Below are 26,375 nucleotides of genomic sequence, written 5' to 3'. Positions count from 1 at the left end.
AGAGGAGCAGCAGGTGACTCTAGAGCGCACAGCTGATGCCAGGGAGTAGGTGGGAAACGCAGCAGGGTCAGTCCTTGGCCACTGCTGCCCTTATGCTGGAGTATGACATTTATTGACCTTTGAATGATGGCCCTGCATGTCCCCACGGCAGAGAACATTTTGAAAATATTTATTTATGCATACAAAGCTGGGGTACAGGCCAGAGGTGCAGGTGGTGAGAAGAGTCACCAGAGACAGTGGGGAGCAGAACAGGCAGGTCCACGAGGTCCACTGCTGAGGGGAGCAGCGGGCGGGTCAGGAGGGGTCTGCCGCGCCCTGTGGGTCACCTCCAGGGCGGGGATCAAACTCATGCTGAAGTGGCTGGTAATAGCTTCATAGTGCTGAGATTTAACCCCTGCACCACCAAGGAGGGCCAGAAACATTGTTGAACTGAGTTTTTAAATCAAATTTTTAATAGTATATGTCACACACAGCACTAACCTGTTAAAAGCAGTAACTATTAACAGACCAGAATCACTATCCCCATTTTACAGACGAGGAAGCTAAACCATGCAGAGACTAACTATCTCGCTCAGGGAAACTACAGTTGATCCGAGTCCTAAAGTCAAGGAATCGCAGCCTTGGGGCCATGGCCTTCCACGGGCCTCTGCCTTAACTTCTGAGGCCACCAGTAACCAGCTCCCATGCATTCTGGGAACAAACCTGTGAAGCACAGAGAGGAAGAGGCCGCACAGGTTATGTTCTCATGGGTACACACAGAGGCGCACACATCCCTGAAGCAAAACTCGCTGTTGCAATTAGCATGTTGGGGTAGGTCTTCGGGTGTCAGATGCTGGGAGCTGACTCAGGACAGGCTCTCGCCGTGCCGCCCTGGGGAAAGGAGGGAGGGTCAGCACTGCTTCTCTGAGAGGGTGGAGTATAGACAGACGGCACTTCAGCTATGATGACCACCTGTCTGTGTGCCAGCATGTGGAAACAGAACAATCCAGTAGCAGCTTGTTTCTGAGCTAGCAGTGAACCCAGGTAACCATGGGACCTGCGCCCCAGGGCTGATGGGAGACCAGGTCCCACCATTGTCTGAATGCCAGACACGGGAGGCCAGATATTTGGGGGCCAGCAGGGCCTTGTCACTAAAGGGGTCCTGACATTGAACTTCAAGTGCCTGGGGGATTTCTGAAGGGTCCGAGCACGACTCGGGGAATGTCAGCAGTGAAGACCGGAGAAGATGGTGCCCATCATTTCCACCCGTCTCTCAATGACACCCTCGTCGGATGTGGGTAACCACAGGTCACAGTGGAGGATGTGTCTGTAGCCTGTGCTCCCCAATAGCTCGAGGGAGTGGGGGGCTGCAGGGAGGCACAGCAAGAGCAACAGGCAGCGTCTCCCCCAGACTTCCCCCTGCCCAGGGCAAGCTCAGCGGATGTGGGCTGAGTGGCTCGCAGGCGAAGACTGCTCGCCTGGCTTCCAGCTGCACCCCCCTCCCCAGTCTTACGGTTCCTCAAAGACTGAGCTCCCAGGTCCCTCTTCCACAGCCACAGAGCATCCTGGATGCCTCTACATGTCACTCCCCAGTCTTCACCCAGGTCTTCCCGCCCTGCTCCCGCTGGTCCCCACCACCTCACCTTCATCCGGCTCATCGCCCCCTTGCCCATCCCCTCCCAGGCTGATTTCCTTACCAGCACACTCTCCCTGCACCCCACAAAGTAACTTGCTCCAACGGAACACTCGACAAATACCTTAGTTCAGAGAACTGGCAAGACTGGGGGTTCGCTAAGGGCGGGCTCCTGCTCACCTGCCTCCCAAGGTGAGGAAAGAGGAGAACAACAATAAGCCCCCAGGTTTCCCGCACCCTGGCTCATTTTCAACCCAGCCCACGACTAACCGGACCTTCCCTTCTTCCCCTCCCGGTCTCCACCTCTGCCCTGCCCTGGCCTTGTCCTCTCCCAATCAGGACACTTGTGAACTGATTCTGAAACAGAGGCCAGTCCCTTGTCTGAAATGCTAGGCTGTTTTATCTGCAGAGGGTACCCCCACTTGCAGATGGGTATATGCCCATAGCTGGAAGGCGAGAGGTAAGGGGGTGAGGGAGGACACAGCGGTCAAGCCGTTCTGACTGCGATTTGTACTTCCCTAAATTGCTCTGTAGCAGTGAGCACTTTGAAAGGGAGGCTTCTGCCTCATGTGGCTCATCTCCTGCCCCTCATTCTCCACCCAGCATCCAGCTTCTGGGGAGCAGGGGCTGGACCAGAGGTTCTCCTCTCTGCAAAATACAATCTGGGAAAGAAAGACACCCTCTCGTGATACAGGGGTGCACCCAGGGGTCACTCTGTTGGTTCGTCTTTCTGACCCAACAGAGAAAAAACATCAATTTTAAAATGCCAATTAAAATTCCCACCTCCAGGTGCACCTTTGGTTACAGTAGTCGATATCCTACACCCCCCCTTACAGATGTGTAATTGCCCTGAAAGCAGAGTTGTCCAGAAGTGAAATATTAAACAATTCAAACCTAAAATGTTCCAGCGGTGGAGCAGAGAGCGGGCTCGTGTAAGTAGCGGACCACGGAGGATGCAGCCGGCGTCCGAGCGCACACGGAGCGCCCTGAACTTTGTGGCTGCTAAAGCTATAACATCTGGAATGCCATTCTGGAAAACATCCAGATGTTTTCCATGAGGAACACTTTGTAAAAATTGTTAGCCTTCTAGGCATTTGCGAATTCTGTAAGGAGAGTACAGTCCCAGGCCCACATAGGAGCAAATATGGGATTATAAAGTGCTAAATGCTTTTCACAACTGTATAAGCAATAATGCACTTTGGGTAAATATTCAGGGAAAATTATTTTTACAGACTAAGCGAATGGATACGTTCCAAACTGCAATTAGATTTGTGTTGCAGAGAATCAAGGCCTATCGGACAGTCCTTCTTAGGGCAGCTGGCGTGGGAGCGAAGGCCCTAACCTGGGCAGCGTCACCTGCCCTGGTCATTCAGTGCTTGCAGTGCTGGAAGAGTCCAACGTTGCTCCCTAGCTTGCTCTATTTATCTTCCTTCCCGAGGATTTTTATATTGTATTTTATAAATCCGGCTTCAATTTATATGTGAGTCCCGTAGTCATTAGCATTACGTTAAAACAAGAAAGAAAAAAAAAAAATCCAGGCAGCAGTGCTTGGGAAGCCCTTAGAAGAATGGTTAGTTTTTAAAATGCATACTATATAAACATCTTAAAGGAATGCCCAGAGTCTCTTTTGAAATCAGAAATTATGTGAAGCAAGGAAAGAATCATAAAAGCTTATTGATTTCCCAAACCCACGGAGTAGAAGTATTTTTAAACCAGGATTCGCATAAGGGATGCATTGCACACATCAAGAGAAACCGGAGCCCGAGCCCCACACAGCCACATCAGATGCGCTCCCAGCCTGCTTTGTTTACCATTACAAAGTGAAAAGAAATTTGCTTCTCCTCCCCTGCTCCCTTTCCCCGGAGGATGGCGATTCTTACTGATTTCGTCCTTCTTTATAAAATGGTTGGAGTTAAAATGTCTGGGATTCGCAGTCAGGAACCTGCTGCCTTTCCAGTGGGGGACTGGGCCCGCGGGCTTCCAGCTCCTCTGGGACCTGCAGGCGATGCCCAAGAAAGCTCTGGAATGGCCGAGCGCCTGGAGCTCACATGGTCAGTAGGTGAGCCTGGAGGCCAGACTGGCCCGGGACACAGAGTCTGCCAGGGGCAGGCAGTGGCCTTCTAGCTTGTCCCCACCTGGCTCTTCTGCGTCTTCATCATCGTTGGCACGTCACCATCATCATCACCTCCCTCCTAGCACTACCCCCCCCGCCCCCCACCTGGGCAAAGTCCGTAGGGAAACAGATGCATCGCTGGCCATGACCATGGAGAGTGGGAGCGGCTCTTGTGGCTTTATTCCCCAGAGCCCCAGTACCGGTGTCCAGTGCGTCACTGCTGCTCCCTGGTTTCTATGGCTGCTGAGACTCCAAGGAGGAAGAGACACGCTGCCATTTTGCCCTGGGGTTCCCCTCACGCCGGCTACGGGCTCGTCGGATGCTGGGTCTCTCAACCCCGTGCTTACGCTAAGCCTTTGGTGGCTCACACATGAAAAGAACAGAAAGTCAAAGCTATCCCAGTTCTACCCCAGGGCTGGTTCAAAGACAAAGGGAAAGAAATGAGGAACGGGAAAATGCCCAAGAAATCAGAAAATATCGCAAGGTCAACCCACCTGGTCTAAATCAGCGCGCACCATCCAGAGGGTCGCATGCAAACCTCACGCTCAGGTGTAATTTGCCCATCCCAAAGTATTTTTTCTAGCAGTGCCAAATGCCATAATGCTCTCTGTCAGTGATTTGAAATTATTCTATAAGCTACATATCGGGTACACTATTGTTAATGAAATGCACACAAGATGATGAACAACTTCCTTTTCCTGCTGGAGCCCCAGCTGCAACCAGGACCTGGATCCTCCGTGCTGTAAATCAGCCCTTTGTACTGCAGGAGGATTCAATGAGCTGCAGGTGTGGGCTCGGGGAAGGCCGCCTGGGATTAGGTAGCAGCATTTGATATGAGATCCCAAACAGCACTGGCAATCGACACGCCACATGCGGCCACAGACTTTGGAGAAAGCAAAGGAAAAACGCTGATGAAATGTGGCACGGGACCATGGAATGCAATGTCAAACTTTCACATCTGCAGGAAAAGAAAGCGAGTTCCTAATTTTACAGTGATGATGTCATTGAGAATTCATGACAGTGGAAATGATGGGCCAAGGTTTGCAAGCTTAACCACTTAGGAGGTTGCTAACCAAAGGCTGAGGCTTTTCAAGGGACAGTTAAAGGTCTGCGTGGAATGCTGATTGGCCTTCCTGGCCCGAGGCATCAAGGAGGTGGGGGGTGGGGGGTGTGCTTGCGTGCCCCTGTGTGCACATATTTGCACACAGCCCCCAGAGAGAGGGACAGGGAAAAGGTGGTATCTGAGAGGTTCTGCTTTGCACAGGCATAAACCTGATGCTTTCCATGCCAAATGTGTTCTTAAAAACATACTGTCTCTGTGTAATTCAGCATAAAACATTGCTAACTGTCCTTACCAACAATATATTTTTTTAAGATGGATTTCAGACACTAAAAATTCACCAGCCAAGAAAAACGATCATTGTTGTTCTCTTTCTCCTTAATGTTCACCACTGAAAAGGACTTCTTTTTAAATCTTTTTTATTCCATGGGGCTGAAGAGACATGAAAACAAGTCTGGTTTTGTTATGAACATACTGATAAAAAATACACTGAAGCAAACCTATCTTTAATTTTTTAAGAGTCTGTTTTTCATTAGCTTATCTTGATAGTTTAAGTTAATCATTATTTTCAACCATATATGATTTAGATATTATGTCATTAATTCATGTACAGTCCATCTGAGTAATGATTGTGGTTTTCTACTTTACAAATTCATCTACTTCACCAAGAAACCAAGAGTCAAATTCCATGCAACATCTGGTTTCCATTGAATGTAATTGCCATTTGCAGAGTTATAATCATGTGTTATTGTAAGGACCACGGTGTCAATCACTTCCCTAATGGGGAAAATTCAATGCCTAAATACCTGGGAGAACAAGAAGCTGACTTAAACAGGTGCATTCAGACACTGGGTTTTAAGTAGAATTCTAGCCTACCCATTTAAATAAATCATTTTAAGGAGAAACAATATTCTTTCCATCCCCTGTAGCATGGGAAAGCATAATATCCAGGGTCTCACTCTCCCATGCTCAGTTCCAGGGCTATATCATGCTTAATCCTTTAAAAAATGTACAACTATGCCCATATCATACCAATTCCTTATGTTCCATGCGCTGATGGGACCCCTAAGGCCAGGGAGGATTTTTGAAGACTTTCAGGGTAAGGGGCCAGCTTCTGACTGTTCCTGCCTTCCATGAAGTCAGCCATCTCTTTCATAATGAAAATAGGGCAAGTTTGACGTAAAGAAAACATTAAGCTGCTCAAAGCGACCAAGAACATTCTGGTCCTTTCTAGCCCACGGGTTTCGTGGGGATAATCATATAAGAGTTTAAAGGAAACCACGCGGCAGTAGACTATGTGTGCAACATGTAAGTACTTTATGGCAAAGGGAGCCACATTTCCCTGACCTGAATTCCCATTGTGTTTTTCCCTGACCTGAATTCCCATCGTGTTTACAAGCCACACCTTATTTGAGCGGGTAGATGTTAGGCTGTTCATTCAGAAAACATTTCCTAAGGTAAAAATAACACGCAGGCGGGCCCTCCCTGGTGGTGCAGCGGGTTAAAGCACAGCACTGAGAATCTAAAGTTGCTTCCACATGAGTTCGATTCCCGCCTGCCCTGGAGGTGACCACATGGTGCGGCAGAGCTCTCCTGACCCGCCCGCTGCTCCCCTCAGCAGTGTACTTCATCAGTCGGCCTGTTCTGCTCCCCACTCTGTCTCTGGTGAATCCTCTTACCACCCCTGCAACTCTGGCCTGCACCCCAGTTCTGTACAAATAAAAAAAAAAATAACACGCAGGCTTGTGCTGGATATTCAGGATGCAGAGATGAAAAAGATAGGCTCTAGAAGGCAACAGTGTGAGTGAGCACAGCGCGATCCGGCAGTAGAAACAAGCCCATGTGTATAGCTATAGGGAAGAGCCATTTTATCTAGCCTAGGAGACAAGAGTGGAAAGTCTCGTGTTTCTGGGAGGGGTGACAGCTGAACTGAGTTTTACAGGATGCGTGGGAGTGTAAGGTCCTCCACATTGCTGTAAAAACATTAAGCCATGTCACTTTTTAAAATTCATACCCAAGGCACATGTGCCATTCTGTTCGTTGAACTTATTCACCTTCACAAGGGACCGAGGCAGCCTGGCAGAAGTCGCCATTTTTATTGTCTTCAGCATTGTTGTTATTACAAAACCAGCTTACATCTGAGGAACACTCCACAGCCCACAAAGGCAGTCAAATGCATTTATTTTCACGTCATAGAAAGGTGGGAAGCTCAAGTATCAGACTGGCCCCACTACAACTCACAGGCCATCCAAGGTCACGGTGAGGAAAGGCCTAGAATGCAAGCCTTTAACCTCTATGCTAAGACCGATTGGCTGAAAACATGCAGCCCCTCACCTCCCTGAGAGGGACACAGGGGGTCGGTGCACCTGGCCCAGAGCTGAGCCCGCCGTAATTGAATGAATGAATACATTTTCAGCTCTAAATTAGAAAGGCAGATGGAGGAGACTGTTCTCTAGAAAATTTGAACCAGAGTCAACATTCAGCACCATTTCACCAGGCTTTATCGTGCATTTTGTGATCAGATTCACAGCACATTTATTCTCACAATTTGCCTTGTTTTCAAGCAACTGTCTGAGGGATTCCATAGCCTCTGAGCACTTCCAGACATCCAGCTGGTGAGATAACCCAGCATCCTGGAAGGATGGTAGGGGGAAGCAGGCTGGAGAAACGACAAGGTGGTAAGTAAACATGTGGATAATTAAGAAGTAGCCACGTCAAAGAAAACAGAAAGAAAATAACCTCCAAAATAGAAAGGCCAGGGTTAGAGAGAGAGTGCGACTAAACCCCTGGATCAGGATCGAGGGGTGCTGGCTCTGGGTCGTTTGCTCAGCCTCTGGGGGCCCTGGTTTTATCATCTACTTGCTAGGAACTGCAGCCCCCATCCCTCCCACCCCAAACACATGTCGAGAGCATCGATAGAAATGTCTAATACTAAGTTGTGTGAATTATAAAGCAGTGAGCAAATGCAGGGAAGTTATTATTATCCCTGACAAATTGAGAGGGGCTTCCCTTTCCACCCGAGGCTGCCAGACACGGGTTTATAGTAATAACATCTGTTGGGTTGAGGTTCCATTGAAGATCACAAGACCCACGGAGGCAGCAGTCCCGTTCCCAGTCTCTCTGAAGTGCAGATGAGGACTGGTTCTCAGAAAACTCCTGTCACTGTTTTGTTTTCTGTTTGTTTCCAAGAGAGAGATAATGACGGAACTCTTAGGGGCTTGCTTGAAGGCGCCTTCCAGACGGCAACGGCAGCTTCCAGAGACCCAGGTGCTGGCTCTCGCTCAAGTAGTCACGCACTGGGACACGGACAGAGCATGTGACATTCAGACCAGGCCCCCCCACATGGCTCCACAAGGCCCCTGAGCAGGCCGGGAGGACTCTCAGATGAACAACTGGCCGCCTCTGCTGGACTCTGGGGGAACCAGTCCCTAACCGCTGGGAGGTCCACGCTCCCTTATGCAAGCACACAGCACCCTGGTGCACAGCTCACCAGGGGTGAGAGGAGGCCCCTGGACGCGCTCTGTCCCAAGAAATTCCTCACTCATAAAAGAGCATAAAAGAGGGCAAAGTGACACTTGCCATATTAGCAGCACTGCAGACAGGAATTTCCTTCGGGATTTTTGTTGGGAACCCCTGGGGTTGGTGCCAGATCGTGCCAATTATCAGCAGCGGGTGAAGGAGCAGGCCTTGGGTAAGTTTCTTGAGGTTCATGGCCTCAGTTTACCGATCCATACAATGGGGGGCATGATTTCTTGCTATGATACTGTGGGGCAGCTGCAACAATTAAATAAACATTACATGAAAATGCAGGAGTGCTCTGTGCCTGCAGGTCAAACTAGGAGCCCTAGAACTAAGTAATAACTAGTAGCTGCGTAAGACTCTAGATGGTGGGTAAAATCGGACCCTTACTCTCACGGGCTGCACCAGCACTGACACCGGTTTTCATTCTTTCCTTTCATTTTTTGCAGCCAACCTGTATCGCCCTAGATGATTCAAATCTCCAAGGTGAGCAGTGAAACAGCTCTCACTGGCACAGCGGGATTTGGACTCGAGATCCGCCTCCAGATTCCGACCCGCCCTGCTCTGCTGCTTCTCCTCTATCCGACCAACACGCATATACAAATATTTTAAAAGACTTTGTTTGTAACAATTTCAGACTTGTAGAAAAGTCGCCAAAAAGACGTACAGAGAACACATACAGCGTCTCACCTCGACCCCCCCAAATGTTAACGTTTGCTTCACTCTGCCTCCCCCGTCTCGTTACACTCATGTCTTCATCATTTTCTGAGCCTCTGAAAGTGCCCAGCAGACAGGCCGTCCCTGTGCACCCACAGATCTCTCCCTCCCCCCTAAACAAAGACACCATCTTAGAGTGCAGCGTAACTCCTCAAATCGGGAACTACCATGACGCAGGCCGACTGTCAACTAGACGTCAGGCCGGCGTTTTGCCAGTGAGCTCAGTCTAACCTTCCTAGCGCCAGTGATGGGGGTTGGAGGGTTGTGTTTTTTGATTTTCCCAGACCCCAAACAGGATCACCTGGTGCCTGGCCCTGGCATATCTGAAAGCCCCAAAGCCCCTGCTTCTCTGGGCCTCACCCCGCCATGCCTTCGAGTTGGCCCATGGCACAGTGCGTCATCATGGGCTCGTACTGGGACATGAGTGCTATTTGTCCCACTACTGGTGCTGTGAAAACATTTTTTAAAACCCTGTTCGTGTTTACTGTGTAACATGTCTCCCCTGCCGCCCAGGGGGCCCCAGGCCATGTGGAGCCCCATTCCTGTTCACATCCCGGCCTCGCCCAGCCTGTGCTGTGCCCACCATCCTTCTCGGGGCGCCCCTCCTCTCCTCTGGGCCCCCAGATCTCCAAGTGATTCCTTCACGCACGTGCCCTCCGAGGGCAGAGTCAAGGCCCAAACTAGCTGCCGCCTTCCTTCGCCGTGTAAGAAGAACGTCCACTCAACTTGTGGAGCGCTGGGCCAGCCCAGGCCTGGGGAAGCAGATGGAAGCGGAATACAGGGCCTCGGGGCGTGGTTGAGGTGGTCGCAACTCGTCCTCCTCCATCAAAACGCCCCCTCTTCCTCTGCCAGCATGCGCCCACCTAATTGGCCAGCAACCAGAGCCCTGTTATCAGCTCACCAACAAGCCAGTATAAGCCTCAGAGGTTTCTAACAAGTGAATGTGTTTCTTCCCTGATTGCATGTTTGCTTATTATTAGCAATTTCTTCGAAACAGAACCTCAAGGCAAGGAGCAAGTCCTGGGGATGAAACCCAGGATGGAGGAAGGCTCTGGGCCGTGTCACGCTCAGGTTCCCACACACACATGCTGTGTAGATGGCCCAGGAGAACCAGCCCATACTCACCCTTCAGGGGCGGAAGGCCCCATGACCACTTGGCTCCAAGTCACTTTAAACTAGGCAGAAAGGACAAGTGGCCACCACCACCTTTAGGCCACCACATGGCCTATGTCTCACTGGTCTCATTCAAAGTTACAGAATCCACTGATCTTTGTGTCAACTGAAGGACCAGCTCTGTGACGTGCCAAGTTTATGGCGAGCCAGGGAGAACCCCAGGAAATGTGCCACTGACCTCCTGGAGTTTATAGGCCTCCCCCACCCTCCCCGCAGCAAATGCAATGGGCACCCGGGGCCTTGTCAAGCTGTCCTGACCTGCTCGCATGCCATGGGCTTTGACAGGCGCACGTGGTACTGTCCACTCAGAGCCAGGACTAAAGAGAAACAGCAGCACCAAACCAGCTGTTGCTTTCAAAACCAATGGCCTTACTCTTCAGGACGCGGGCAGATGCAGGGCCCTGAGGGCAGCACAGACAGACAAGACGTTGTGCAAGGACTGGGCTCTGGAGCACGGGGGCCTGGACTACAGGCCAGCACTAAGGCTTGCGAGCTGAGACCCCAAGTAAATCTAGCGCCATGGCGTTATCTGTAAAACCAGAATTTTTAAAAAAAGATTTATTGATGCATATAAGAACTGGGGTACAGGCCAGAGGTACGGGAGTGGGGGGTGGGGTGAGAGGATTCACCAGAGACAGAGAGGGAATAGAACAGGCAGATGTACTGAAGTCCACTGCTGAGAGGAGCACGGGTGGGTCAGGCGAGGTCTGCTGCGCCATATAGGTCAGCTCCCTGGCCGGGGATCGAACTCGTGCTGCAGCGGCTGCAGCGAGCTTCATAGTGCTGCATTTTAACCCGCTGCGCCACCACGGAGGGCCCAAAACTGGAATATTAATGGACCTATCTCATAACCTTATAGAAACAGAAGGAGCCCTAATACCCCCAGAAGCTGCCTCAGTGCCTCGGCCAGCCAAAATATAGCCCCCCTAAAACTGAGAGTGTCATCTACTTGTCTGAGCCTTTCTGGAACTGGATGGGGAGCTGGTGTCAATCCAACGTGTCTCTCTACCCCCACCTCCAGGTGGGTCTGGGATTTCTAGCTCTAAGAGCTCATGGCAGTGTCTGCTATGAAACTCACACTGACACTGTTTTTAAGAATTCTAAGAAATTGGAAATTTCTGTATCAAAAGTGGGGGAGGGAGGGAACAGTGAACCCTGACCCCAAAGATCCTAAAGGAATCTTATTTAGATTCCCTGCACTCCAGCCCCCGAACACAAAGCACTACTGATATCTGGAAGATAAATACCCAGGACTGCCAGACTTTCAGCAATGAAAAAGAACCTTTTTTGAATGTCTCTGTATTCAAGTTTTAGAACTTTAGACGAGCCTATAACTTTTTCTTCATCTTGAAATATTTAACACTTTTTAAAAGTTTATATTTTGTCTCCTTTTCGCACGTTTCTAGGTGACTATTTTCAATCATTGGCATAGTTTTAAGTATTCTAATATTTAACTTTTAAGTATTCTGTAGCTATCTGCACTTCTTTTTTTATTTTTAAAAATTTTATTAATACATTTTTTACATTAGTCTTCATTTTGTGCATTTTTCCATCTCAGTTGTAGTCCCCAAGAAGTTCCCACCACCACTTCACCCATGTGCCATCACCATAGTCCCATGTGATCTTCCCACCCCAGTTTTAACCCCCTTCCCCTCTCCTCCCCTGTAAAACGTAGCTGTTAATGTTCTTTTTTACTTTATTACAATTAATATATATATATATATTTCCTTTACATTCCTGCTATGAGTGAAACCATTCAATATTTTCTTTTTCTTTTTTTTATTTCACTAAACATGATCTTTTCCAGTTCCATACATGTTGCCGCAAATGGCATGAGCTTATCCTTTTTGATTGTTGAGTAATATTCCATTGTGTATATGTACCACATCTTGACCCAGTCATCTGTTTTTGGGCATTTGGGCATTAAGCTATTTGATCTTTTATCTAAACTCTTATTTGCCAATTTTTCTATTTACTCTGGCTATATTTGTTCTTCAGATCTTCAGTTACTTTTTTTATGTTCTAAATCTCTTAATATGTGGCTACTTCCTTTTTCTTGTTTTGCCAACATTTCTTTTTAACTCTTAAGCTTATCTTTAACTTAAAATCCTTTTATCTCTTCTTATAATATTTAACTATTCCAAAATTTTATTTCTTTTTTTTTTCATATTTTTAAAAGGATTTATTTATTTATGCATACAAGAACTAGGGTCAGGCCAGAGGTGCGGGCCAGGGGGAGTGAGAGGATTCACCAGAGACAGAGTAGGGAGCAGAACAGGCAATTTGTCTGAAGTACTTTGCTGAGGAGAGCAGCGGGTGAGACAGGAGAGGTCTGCTGTGCCCGTAGGCCAGCTCCCTGGCCGGGGATCAAACTCATGCTGCAGTGGCTGTGGACAGCTTCATAGTGCTATGCTTTATCCCAGTGCACCACCAGGGAGGGCCCCAAACATTTTATTTCTAATCATTCTAAAATGAAAGCCTATCTCCCTTCTGTTTATTGCATTTTCAAGACTTAATTTCTAATTGTCTTGCAGTGAGACCTCCTTTACATATGCTGGTATTCGAATTGGCTGGCTGGAGACAGAAACCTTAGCGGCGCTCTTGGGGCGACACAGCACACAGTGACATCTGCAGAGACTGTTCAATATCTCCACCCTGTCTCCTCCACAGCTGCTGTCTGGAGCCCCTTAGCTGAACTTCAGTCAAATTTTAAGCAGCCTGAAAAAGCCAAATTCTAAGTCCTGTGTGAAACTCTCGAGTTTAAATTGCTTCCTTGAGACAATAGTGGTTCTACTTGGGCAAACATCATACGCATGCTCTTTCGTCAGAGTAGCTCCTGGCCTAGGCTGGGTGCAGCCCTGACCTGGGAAATCCCACTAGCCAGGTGAGAGGTGCACAACCTGGAGGCAAGGGAGTCCAACGTGGCAAACCTCAGAGTTCCTCCTCCTTCTGCAGCGTTTTCCTGAGGAAGGCCACTCTGACTCACAGGCCAGTATCTATGAGCTGTTGCACAATGCAAAACAGAAAGGCCAATGCCAGCATGGAGTGTAATTGGGCAGGAAAGGATAAGCCTGGTTCTAGCACCATGTGGAGCCTCCAAATGATGGATCTTAGTAGCCAACACAATGGGGTCATCACTTTAATCTGCATTATACGTTAAGCCTTTTAATGCCCTGTCACATTTCCTACTTCATATGATTCTCTTAGGTAGGCCAAGAGGAATGAACTCGAACAGCCCTGCAGTTGCTCTTGGAAGCCATGGTGAGGGGCAGACTCACAAAGGAGTCTGCACTTTCCCTCCCTGTGTCAGGACACCTCTTCATGTCACCCACAGCAGGAATCGCCACACCAACGGGAGCCTCCCTGCAGTGCAACCTCAGGGGACAGAGGCCACCTGCTGACTGCATCTTGAAGTGGTTTTCCACTGAGGGAGACATTGGGGTGTACAGCAGGCACCGCCATTAGCAGGGAGGCAGCGCTGTGGGGTGCACCCTCCCCCACTACAGGCAGCTGCTGGGGCAAGTCCCAGTGAGCCATTACCTGTGCTTCCGGATTGGGAGAACACCCAGGAGCTAGGGGCGGGGCTATCTAACCCATACAACACCTAAGCAGATGGGACGGCCTCTTTCTTGCTTCTGTGGCCCCTGCTTGCACTATGGGGCTCTCAGAGGAAAGAAATTTAGACACGTGGGGCGCCTGTCCTTAGCGGAGACATTGGCAGCTGTTACCTTGACGTGTATTGTTGCGCTGCTCCTGCTGTCCCACACTTGTTCAGCTCCTTTTACTCCTTTCTGGTGATTCTAAACCAGGCATTTTCCGATGAGGAGAGGTAGGGAGTTTTATTGGGAAACCATTACTAGGAAGATCCTCTCTTCTCGCTCTCTGCACACTAATTATGTTAATGACCTATTAACACTAAGAATCTGCTTCCTGTGCCTTTGTGCATATGAAAGACTGGGCCCCTTTAGAGCATGCACCCTTAGTAGTTTGGGGTCCCTGGCTATCCCTCAGCCACACATTTCACAAAGGGACACAGTAACTAAAAGCCTTTCTCTGGGATAAGCCACCAACAGCAGATTCCTTCTGGAGAGCAAAATTGACAAGAGCCAAGTCAGGAAAGAACAAGGAGTGTGATGTAAAGGCATCATGGGCAGGAAAGCAAGCCTGGGATGGAAGCTAAATAATGCCCCTCACTCTCCAGAAAGATCAGCCTGAAAGCTCTGCCTGGCCCTGTTTGACTCCTGTGGAGCACAGGGTTTTAGCATGAGCCACAGCTTGTTAAAAAGTTGTGCAGAGAAAGTTGACTTTTCAAACTTGGTCTTTAAACAATATGTCTATGTCCAGCCTCTGGGATAAAACTCCAGCCTCCCGGGCTGCAGGTCACCGAACAGGGACAACATTGATTGAAACATTTTGTGGAACAAACAAATTAACTTCCTGAATGAAAAATACAACCTTGCCTATTACAGAAGAGTAAATCCCAAATGTAAAATTTATCTCTAAAAGTCTATCAAGAAAAAAATCTGAACTCAATACTCCTTTGCCTATCAAATAACACGAATCCAGCGCAATCACTCTTCAGGAACCTCCTTGTCTCGAGTTTGACTCGTGCTTGTTAAAACTAACCCATTTTTCTTCCATGAAAGATGTAATCAGTAGTAAGGAAACTAGAACTTTGGTGATCCTGCTAATCAATCTATGTTCCACAAATGAAAACACTCCCCAATCGGTAATTAGTTTTCAATGATGAAGTAATTAAATATTTCACTCTGAATTCCCGCTGCTCCACATCTGGGGCTTTGTAAAGGTTGTATTTTCCACCCCCCTGGGTGTAATCTTGTTGTATTTATGGCTGGGTCTTTATTAGCTTTCTGAAACTCTGCTGAAACCACACAAAGGCCAGGGGAAACCTGACAAGTGTTGAACTTGATTATTACAGTCGGTCAGTCCAGGTAAGGCGGAAACGTCAGCTCCACAGTTGCCCCAAAGCTATCAAGAAAACGTGATTACAAAGTTCAAGATAGGTTTAGAAGTTCAAAGTATAAAAGTAGAAGTCAAATGCTTTCTTAGTTCTCCTTGATGAGGCGCTTTGGGAAATACAGATGAGCCCGAGACTTTCAAACAGGTGTCTGTCTCAGGCGAATCTGGTCACCAGAGAGGCTCTGCCTGGCTTCTCTGGGCTGTGGAGAGGCAGCTTTCAGATCTCATGGTGGGGGCAGGGTGCAACATACCAGTGTCACACTGAGCCAAAGCATACTTTCACTTGTCTCACTGAGGTGCAGTAAGTCGTGCTGCCAAAAATCCATTTCTTGACACTTAACATTTGTTCAAACAATCGATGGTGGTAAAGACGCGTGTCAGAACTTGAGGGCAAAACATTTTGTTAAGAAATATATTGCGGTGCTCTTCATGATCAACCATCCACTGCTCAATGTAAGGAAGCACAACAAGACCCAGGATGGGATATCTCCTCTCACGCTCCCCTCACACGCCTCAAATCTCAAAGATCAGGGACAGTGACATGAAATTCCCGGGATCGTCTCAAACCTACCTGCTTCTGGAAAACTGCTGTTTGGTGGTGATGATGTGCACCTTCAAGGTCCCAACCCTGGTTCAGACTCTTTAAATTTTATCATTCAAAAAAAATGTTTATTATTTTAATTGTATATTTTTACCTTGGTTTACAGCAATTTATTGTGTGGTATGGTTTAAAAGTATAAATTCACACCTCTTTGGATGCATGTTATAATAACCAAACCACACCAAAGCACCAATGATGCTCCACCATGGTCCACTGAGGCCCCCATTCTCATTGTTCCTTGACTCTCACCCTCTCCCACTGGCAGACTCAATTCTACAGTTATCCCTAAGGAATTGTCAGGTCATTAGGGAAGGGGTGAGGAGAAAGGACAACCTCAGTGGATGTGCTCAGTCAGGTCAGGGTGCTTAAATAGAACAATATATATGAACATTATATTGTTGTGCAATATACATTTCTGATTCTTGAAATGGTAATCAAATGCCCTCAAAAGACACAAGCCTAGGAATAAGTGGCTTCGCTAGTGAATTCTATCAAACTTTAAAAAAAAAAAGACCCATCTTTTTCAATCTCTTCTAGAAAATTAAAAAGGAAGGACAACTTCCATAAATATTTTATGAGGCCAACATTATTACCGATTCAAACACTAAACAAGGACATCACAAGAAAGAAAAGAACAAAGCAATATCTGATGAAAGGAGACACAATACCTTACAACAAAACACTAGTAAATCTTATTCAACAATACATTAAAAGAATCATATACTAGAATCAAGTAGAATTTATCCCATGGATGCAAGAATGCTTAAACATACAGTAATCAATTAGCATTATATGCCCATAACAAAAATCACATGATTATCTCAATAAATCAGAAAAAATAGTTGACAAAATTCAACATCCACTTATAATTAAAAAAAAAACACAACAGGATGGGTACAGGAGAATGTACTTCAACATCATAAAGTCATATACAACAAAGTCACACTCAACGTCATTCTGAACCATGAAAAACTAAAAGCTTTTCCTCTCAGACCAAGAACAAGACAAAGTCCACTCTCACCACCATCGTTAAACACAGCATTGGATTTCCTGGCCAGAACAATCAAACAAGAAGTACACGGGAGCTAAAATGGATGCTAATCAGAAAGGACTGTCACTCTTTGCAGATGAAATGATAATAGACCTAGAAAACCCTAAAGATTCTAGCAAAAGCAAAACAAACTCTTAGATGTAATAAAAAAGTACAGCAGAGTAGTTGGCTACAAAAAGCAACATACAAAAATATGTCCGATCCCATATTCCTTGCAGCATTTTTCATGATAACTAGTCATTGGAAACAAACCAGGTCCCCGTCAGCAGATGAGCAGGCAAAGACTGTTACAAATATAGGCATGAGATACTATTCAGCTACTAATAAAATAATGAAGCCCTTTTGTTTGCAACAGCATAGATAGACCTAGAGGGGAGTCGTCTAAATGAAATAAATGAGATAAAGAAAGAAAAACATCATATGATTTCACTCACATGGGAAAACAAAGAAACAAAACTAATGAATAAATAAAACAAGAACAATCACAAAATAGTGGCTACCAGAGGGGAGAAGGGGAAGTAAATCAGATAAAAGGATCAATTGTGTGATGAAAGAGGAAAACTAGACTTTTAGTGGTGAATATAAAGTAGTTTATACAGATGTGGATTTGTAATGCTGTGCAACTGAAACTTCTGTAATTAACCAATGTTACTTCAATACAACATTTCTTGAAAGAATTCTGAAACAGAACTACATATAGTTTATATATTTGAATATATATTCCTGGTGGGATTTCATAATAAATTATTATGTTTTTAGATTTTAAAAACGATATTTTTTCCTAAAACCAAATAAATATTAAAATACTAAATTTAATTTAATTTAACTGGTTTATTAAAGGATGCTATATACATTTATATCTTTTATATATTGGTTTTTTTCAAGATTTTTGTTACATAGAAGTATGTTTGTATCATTGAAATCATTGCTAAATTAAGTAAAATTAATATTTGTATACCCCTATTTTGCTACCATATGCTTAATTTTGAACTGTTTTATACAACTTAACTTAATAATGCAGATGACTTTCCAAAGTATAAAATCCTACAGTACTCTTATATGATATATACATAGATTTATTCAATTTTTAGATACTTATTTTCTTGCCCTAAAGGGCCATTCTTTGATTTAAACTAGATAATTAGAAGATTCATGTATAGTAAGCAAAGTAGTCTAAATATATCATCAATTTGGCAGTATAGTGAGTAATATCTCAAATTCATCTTTTGTGTACCCCAAATTCTTCTCTTTCTCAGTCTAAATACCTTCTTTGTTAGGAAAGTAGATTACATGGCAAAGTAATGTTAACAAGAAATTGTGACAGACATTGCTTCAAAGACTTGTCTTAAGAAGAAAAAGATTTGAACATGCTCTTTCATCCATAAATTCAAAATGAGGACCAAAATTCTTTCACGTGTTTGGCCAATGCAGTATCAGTTCAGCTTAAGAATTTAGCTACAAGGTCCATGAATAGGTAGAAACCAAATGTCTCACACAATTGCAAGTTGGCCATTTTACCAACTGAAGGAAGATTATGGGCAGTCTGTCTGGGGCAAGAAACAAAGAACTAGGAAATGTCCTACTTTGGCACAAGACGGTTACTAAACAGTTGACAAAAAAATCAAGGGAGCCACACACTAATCTAGGAGATCATTACATTTTCAAAGAACAGCTTACAGGTCGCCTCCCTGGCCATGATGAGCTACGTGATGCTCTCCATTGGAGGCTTTCTGGTGCCTGTCTGTCATTCACTCGCATTACGAGGTCTTCCTCACAACATGATGACTGATGTAGTTCATCAGCTATCCCATTCCTATAATTCTGTTGAGTAAGGAGCTGTTTCTAAACTTCCTGAAAATTCTTGTTGCTTCTAGAAAATGCCTTATAGATGTTCAGCAAACAATCAGTTGTTAAATACCTTCTATTAAGACCCAGACACCTAGACCTATAAACTGTGGAAGCTTCAACGGCCAAGACAGATCATGGGCTCCAACTGTTCACTCTATTAATGATAATTCCATGACACAGAGAGAAGTCATGTGACCAGTCCCATAACCCCAATCAAAACCTATACAGCTCTACCTTAATTTGTTAACATTTATTGCAACCATGTTTATTTCACAACCAAAAGATACCTAATAGTATGAGGGCTTTATAATTCCAACCTTCTTTGTTCAACTGTGTCAACTCTAGAACGATAGAGTTGACAAAGGTACTGCTAGTTTTGAACCAAGATAGCTCACATAGATAGCTCACAAGATAGCTCACGCTGAGTTCTGAATTTGACTCCTCTTTTCAGTCTTCGTTCAGTAATAAATATTTTTTAAATCCCTCCTTTGGGGGTCTCCCTGTTGGCACAAGGAGTTAAAGCTATCCACAGCCACTGCAACACAAGTTCCATCCCCAGCCAAGGAGGTGACCTGCATGGCAATGCCAGACCTCTCCTCCCCATTGCTCCCTCAGCCATGAATTTCAGTCAACCTGCCTTTTCTGTTCCCTACTCTGTCTCTGGTAAGTCCTTTCACCTCCTCTGTACCTCTGGCCTGTACCCCAGTTTTTGTATGCATAAGAAAATAAATCTTTAAAAAAAAATCCCTCCTGTGTGGTTTGGGGGGAAGTACCAATATCTATGCTATTCCTTATGAAACCCAAACTTGAACGAACTCCTGAATACTCACCATATTTAGAAAGATAGCTCTGGCTTAAAATCTGGCTTCTCCACCTATTAGCTATATGATCTTGAACAAGGTGTTTTGTCTGCCTGAATCTCAGTTTCCTCTTTTGTGCAATGTAGATAACAATTATCCCTACCCTCTATGGTAGGTAGAATAATTAAAAAAGATAATACTTGTTATACACAAAAACCTATAAATCATCAAAAACATTCATATTCCCTTTTGCCTGCACTAACAGTTTTACTGTCAGTTATCCAGTCATGAATTAACAAGAGGTAAAAATCCCAACCACCTATCACAGGGAGTGGTCTCCTAGTCACCAGCACTGAGGTTGCTGAGTTTGTCTCGCCTTAACAGTGCTACCCTGGAAAGGTTCAGAACTCAACGAGAAAAACCATGAAGTAAGTGGGACTGAGAAAAACAGCAAGATATGGTATGGTTGTTTGTAATTGCGTGGCATCCTGTCATTTAAAATCCAAGGAAAGGGGTGAGCTGGGATTCAGTGGACATCCCAAAGTCCCCAACAGGTTTGATGCACAGAAAAGAAAGCAACATCACACAGGATCAGACCTGTAGAGAATAGTTCCCTTTATTCTCCAACACAATGAATTTCTAATATGATGGACAGATTAATATTATTAACTTTGGCAAATCTGCAATCCTCCAACCCCTTGAGGGTAGAGAAGGGACTTGTTGATTTGGAGAATCTCCAAAAATAATTTCACGCGAGAACTATTTCTCTTGGACGGTCCCTAAAGAGGAAGTATGCTAAATTAGAAACCATAACCTGGAGGTATCACTAACCGCGCGGGTGCATTGCCGGCGGAGAGGTTAGCATGCCTCGACCTAAAACGTTGACTTGTTCAGGAGACCAAAGTGAGGGGTAATGAAATTTTATCTTGGAGAGAGCAGGACTTGAGTGGGAAGATCAAAAGGCAGCTGCAAACCACACTAACTTGGATGAGAAGCAAGACTTGAGTTTCGAAGAGCTTCACCCACACAACTTGTGAGGAGGGTCTATGTAGGCTTCTGTAGGTCTCCAGAAAGAAATGTTTCGAGGGCAATGAGGAGGAGCTCTGAGCTCCATGGGATAACGTTTCAAAGTTTTCCCCAAACCACCCATGAAGACCCAGTCCGCTCTCTGAGAAAACACAGGTCTTAGTACAGCCAACCAAGGCTGGACAAAGCCATGTCTCCTACTCAGAAGCAGCTGCTCATCCTTAGCAAACTCCAGAGGGCCAGGAGGTCAGGAAATCTTTGAAGAAATGGAAAGCATCAAATCAATCACCTTCTCTCTGCTCCTGGCAGCTGGCTTGTCTGTCTAGTCCTGGCAGCATGTGGTCTGAGTCCTCACTGAGCGCTGAGAAGAGCCATGTCCCACCCACCCCACCCTCCAGACTCGTGCAGTCGGGAAGAAGTCCATGGTGCCGAGCCTGTTTGCTCCTCTGACTTTCAACACTGCAGGTCTAGTCTGTGAGGCCAGATGTTTGGTCGGAATTTGGGATTGAACCAAGGAAGAGAAGGTCCAGAACAGTCATGGAGTGGTGCACATTTCAACAGCCCTCAGCTTCAATAAGCTCTCAGAGAGCAGGGCTGGATTGGAGCGCATTGGGAGTCGCTGCATGATCAGCCCGAGGGGCAGGGTTTGTGTGGCCCGCAGGGGGAGCTAGCTGCAAGCTCAAGGAAGTTCCAGAGGGCTTTAGAAGGCCCCTACCCTGCCGCCTCTCCCCTGATCCTTTGCTTTTCTTCACTGGAGTTCTACCTCCAGGAACTAAGGTCCTTGGTCTCACTGCATGATCAACTGATACTGTCCCCCACAGAGAAACAGCCAATGTCAGTTCCTTTTGGAAACCAGTTCTTGATAAAAGAGCACACTGTGAACTGTGGGATGAAGAGACTGTCGGTCTTGTTTGTCAGGATAGAGTAGGCGCCAAGTTCATAGTAGATGGTCAATGGGTGTGTGTTCACGTGCATGGATAGGAAGCAGGGAGGAGGCATAGGACACCTAAGGGAGAAGCTAGCCCTTCACGGTCAAACTGTAGAAAGTAAATGGTCAAGACGTGTGGCTGAGGCCTTTGGAGAAATCCTTTATCAAACTTTGTCTCCAGTGGGCCTACTGCAAGAGGCCTGTGGTTATCACTTTGCTCTGCCTGGTCACCACTGGGCTGCAGCAGAGACAGAAATTAATCCATCATCTCTAAGACAGGGCACATCACCCCAGAGACAGACAGTTGGCCACTTTCTGTGTCCCCTTGCACAAGTTCTGTAACTTCTCTGTGTCTTGTTTCCTTTGTCTGTAAAATGGGAATATCTACTTATCTTGTAGGATTATAATGGGATTAAATGCTTAGGCCCATGTTGGTAATTCACTAAGCACTATTAAGTGTTAGCCCTGTTATGGCCTCCTACCAGCCCTCCTCCCTCTCCCTCCAAGCTCCCATCCTCCCATTTTTCTGATCATTCTCAAAAAAAAAAAAGAAATATTTCAAAGAACAGCTTTCAGGTTGCCTCCCTGGCCACATGATTCTCTCCATTAGAGCCTTTCTGGTGCCTGTCTGTCATTCACTCGCATTATGAGGTCTTCCTCACAACACGATGATTGATGCAGTTCATCAGCTATTCAATTCCTATAACTCTGTTGTAAGAAGCTGTTTCTAAACTTCCTGAAAATTCTTGTTGCTTCTACAAAATGCCTTATAAATGCCTTATAGATGTTCAGCAAACAGTTGTTAAATACATTCCATTAAGACCCAGACACCTAGACCTATAAACAGTTGGAGTTTCAACAGCCAAGACAGATCATGGGCTCCAACTGTTCACTCTAGTAAAGATAATTCCATGACCCAGAGAGAAGTCACGTGACCGGGTCCCATGACCCCAAACTCTCCTTGTGTCCCTCATGCTGGGAAATACTATCACTGTCTGCGCAGACGCCAAGCCAGAAGGCCCAGGTCCAGCCCTGCTTCCCCCCTGCTCACCTCTCTGCGCCCATCATCACACAGTTTCCAATTTTCTGAAACCCACTTGATTCACATCTCTTGCCAGCTTTCTCACTGGCCCTTGGTTCAGACCCAAACTTTTCTTGGGGGATTATTTAACATTACTCTCTGGGTAACTGATCTGCCGCCTCTACCACTGTATATCACAGCAATATTTCTAAATGAACCTTCAGCAAGTCGTTCTCCACTGAAATCTATCAAGTTTCCATTCACCAAAATTCCTGTTTGCCCTTAAAACAGTGTATCTATTCTGACTGTCCCCAGGTTGACATACACATTAATGCCTTGAGATCAACATTTTCACATTGATTCTTTAAAACTGAGAATGGGGCAGCCCTCCCGCCCCCCTGTGGCCAATGCAGGTGTTTTTCTTCGCCAAGCCTCCTTCACCCAGCAGCAGAGGGAGCTTCTTTCCACCCTGCCCACCTGCGGCCATGCAGGTGCCTCTGTTACCAAACCTGTGTTCCAGGGGCAGTGCTCCCTGCAGGCAGGGATCCTGCAAGTATCCTTTCCAGCCCTCCTCTTTTATAATCAGCCAGCCCTTTTGGATGTCATCAATCAATCAATAAACAAACAAACAGAAAATGGGAGCTGACTCACAGATGTGTGTCATATAGACAAGATGATGGATAGATGGCAAAGCAGGCACAGTCTCCTCCAGGAGACTTATCAGGCCCCTAGGCAGAGAGTCAAAACCACAATTTCCCTGTAGCCAAAGAAGAAAGACCACGATCCCCAAGGGGGAAAAAATGACGAGGATCTCACATATGGAGCAGGTGAATATTGGGGAAAGACTTTCAGAGTTGGTTTCGAATTGGAGACGCTGACAGAAATCATCGCCACAAAGAAAGGAAACCAGGAAACAGATCGAAAGCATCATTATTAATTACCCTGTCACTTTAATTCATTGTGTTCTAGCATAAGCCAAACTAATTAGATCTTATTTTGCAAACAAAATTTTCATGGCCTGTTATATGAAATTCTTTTCTAATAGGTAGCATCTGCTGTATTTATTTCATCCATTAATTTTGTAACTTTCTCCAAAACAAACACTAGACTCATGTGATGTGATTCAGACAGTAGAGATGAGCTCTGCAGTCTGGGGGGGCAAGAGCAGGCTTAATCCCCAGGCTTAATCCCCAAATCAATCCGTTCCTTGGATGCTCGTCCCCAAGAGTCTAGACGGATGCTGGCCAGCCAGGCGGTCTCTTGGAGGCTGTCTCTATAGGGAAGAGGAGCCCAGCTGTCCTCCCATAGAACATGAACTCAGACCTTACCTCCTGCCACTCAGCAGGAGTGGACACCAGCAGCAGCTAGGAACAGAGGATACCTGTGCGCTGGGCTGGCCGAGGGAGCCTCCTGGATGAGGGGCCACTGGAGCGGGCCCCTGAAAGTGGATGATGCAAGAATAGCAAGGAGTCTCTTGAGACAGGATCTGCAATAAAATCAATGGGCGACGTGCTGCACACCCAGTTCTGGAAGACTTTGCTCTATGTCTTGAGTGAATTGAAGAGCGGCAGTGATCACTGTTCACACAACCCCCACTAGAGTCACCGTGGCCCTCACCCCCTTGCCATATAGCAAGGAGGCAGGTAACAAAATGGCCAGAGTTCACTGAGGACCGCTGGCCCCGAACTGAACATCCTGGTCCTTGGAGGCATATGACCTAGAACCTAAACTTGGGCAGAGACAGGTCTCACACAGGAAGTAGAAACACCAGAGGAATGGATGGCAGCCCTGATGTGGGCCTCAGGCAGCCTCCTGGACTCCTTCCAGCTCTGTCTCTGAGCCCACTTGACCTGGTCTTTCTCAAGAATGTGGGAGGGTGATGCTCCTTTGGGGCCCTTCCAGCCCCACTTCGCCTCCATTTAGCGGGTTGTCCTTGATGAAAGACTTTAAGAAGGGTTTGTGCCCAAGCACAACAGGGGCGTAACCAAGTCCCCCTGGAGTGGTCCTGTATTCTAGAAGGTGGCGCCCTTTGTGCACATCTGGCTCCTGGCTCACGTCGTTTTGGGTGTTGCTCATTGTTCCATGTCGGCTGACTCACCCACTGACAGTTACTGCCAGCTCACAACTCATCTGCTTTCTGCCAAGCACTTTGCTGCCTTGAACCCCCAAACCCACCAGACATGCCTGCCTGTGCTACTAGGAGAACAGCTAGGGGAGCTTGGTGGTAGAGCCCACAGCTGTCTCTCCAGGCCCATTCCTGGGGGTGCTTTGGAAGAGACTTCTTCATCACCAAGAGCCAGCTGCCCTCAGCAGTACCCTTGAACAGCTTCTCCCCCTTGGGCCTGATCTGCTCAGGCCTCGCTCCTATTTCTTGAAGTTACTTCTTAAACAAATTACCCTGCAAGTTCCCTGCCTCAGACTGTGACTTTGAGGCAGAACTGACCCAGGCCAACACCCAGGCCTGCCTCTGCTTCTGTTGCAAGTAACGCGATAGACATCGCTCTGCCCAAGAGCATGAGATGTCCCTCCAACAGAGAGCTCAGTCCCTGAGTGACAGGCCCAAGCCCGCCCAGGCCCTGCCTGGGAGAAAGCTCCAGTGATCCTTCCCAGATGGTCAACCTCCGGGGCTAGCCAGTTCTTTTGTTCTCCCCTAATAATAGCTCTTATTTAAAAAAAGAAAAAAGAAAAGGAATGAATGAAAAATAACTTTCCTGTGATTTTTGCTTTGCTTTGATGTCAAAAAATAGTAAAGGTTGTGTTAGAAATTGTTATGTAAATATACAACAGTCGAATGCAAATGCACGATATCATCAAACTACTGAAATAATTATCGTGATAAAAAAGAAAAGAAAAAATTGACATTGCGTTTTATTTCAGGATAATAGGAAGTCTGCACGCTGGGAAGCCTGGATTCAATGTCCAGATGGATTTTCATTCTCGGTGTGATGCTGGACATATTCCACATGGTTTCTGGTCCCTTGGTTTTCTATAAGTAATTTGAGGGAAAATGTACAGGAGGGCATATACATGATACTGAAGAAACAGAATCTATTTTCACTGCTTTTGTTAGCATTCCATGACTCTGGAGCTAAAGCACAGTCACAGAAACATTAACATTGAGTTTTATACATACCTTCATTCTATCAGTAAATATGAATTAACAGTCAGCTGGGACCGGGCATTCCCCATGTGCTGAGGTTGAGGGGTGGACAAGATGGAATGGATCCAACCTTCACACAGCTCACACCTCAGCTTGTCCACCAGCTGGAGGCCAAGTCAGGCCAGACTTCCAGAGGACTGCTCTCAGAATGAAAAGCCTGCTAGAGAGGCCAGAACAGCCACATTTGCTGGCAATGGCTTCCTTGTACACACACTCTCTCTCTCTCTCTCTCCTCATCTGGAAACTCCTTCTCATCCTCTAACCTGTTCAATTCTCTTATCTACTGAAAAACAAGAACCTGAAAGTTGGAACTACATTCATTGTGTTTGTCATTGTACACTGAGGACTTGGAAGAGAGCCAGATACAGAGCAATGTTTGCTGAATGAATGAACGAATGAAGAATATATATCTAGTATATATATCTTATATCTAGTAGCCTGAAGGTAGAAATAAGTGCATGAACACCAAAGTGATTATAAGGAGGAGGACCCCAAAGGCGGGACATCTCTCTCATGCCAATGTTACACTCCGACCCATAATTGGAGCAAGTACAGACTGTCCTCTTGAAAAACACAAGCATTTTCAAACACTAGGAAACGGAGAGAGAGATAAGCAAGAGGGGGCAGAGACAGAGAGAGACAGGAATGGAGTTTTTCCTGCTAGAACTTAGGTCCACTCATACCACCTGTCTTCTCCTCGGTCAATGAAATGCAAGCACTGTGTCTATTAGAGTACTGAACATAGATAAATAATCAGTGTATGTTT

Source organism: Condylura cristata, unplaced genomic scaffold (assembly GCF_000260355.1).
Source record: "Condylura cristata isolate star-nosed mole 26May11 unplaced genomic scaffold, ConCri1.0 scaffold00020, whole genome shotgun sequence".
Classification (NCBI taxonomy): Eukaryota; Metazoa; Chordata; class Mammalia; order Eulipotyphla; family Talpidae; genus Condylura; species Condylura cristata.
Note: the sequence above shows the minus strand (reverse complement) of the source record.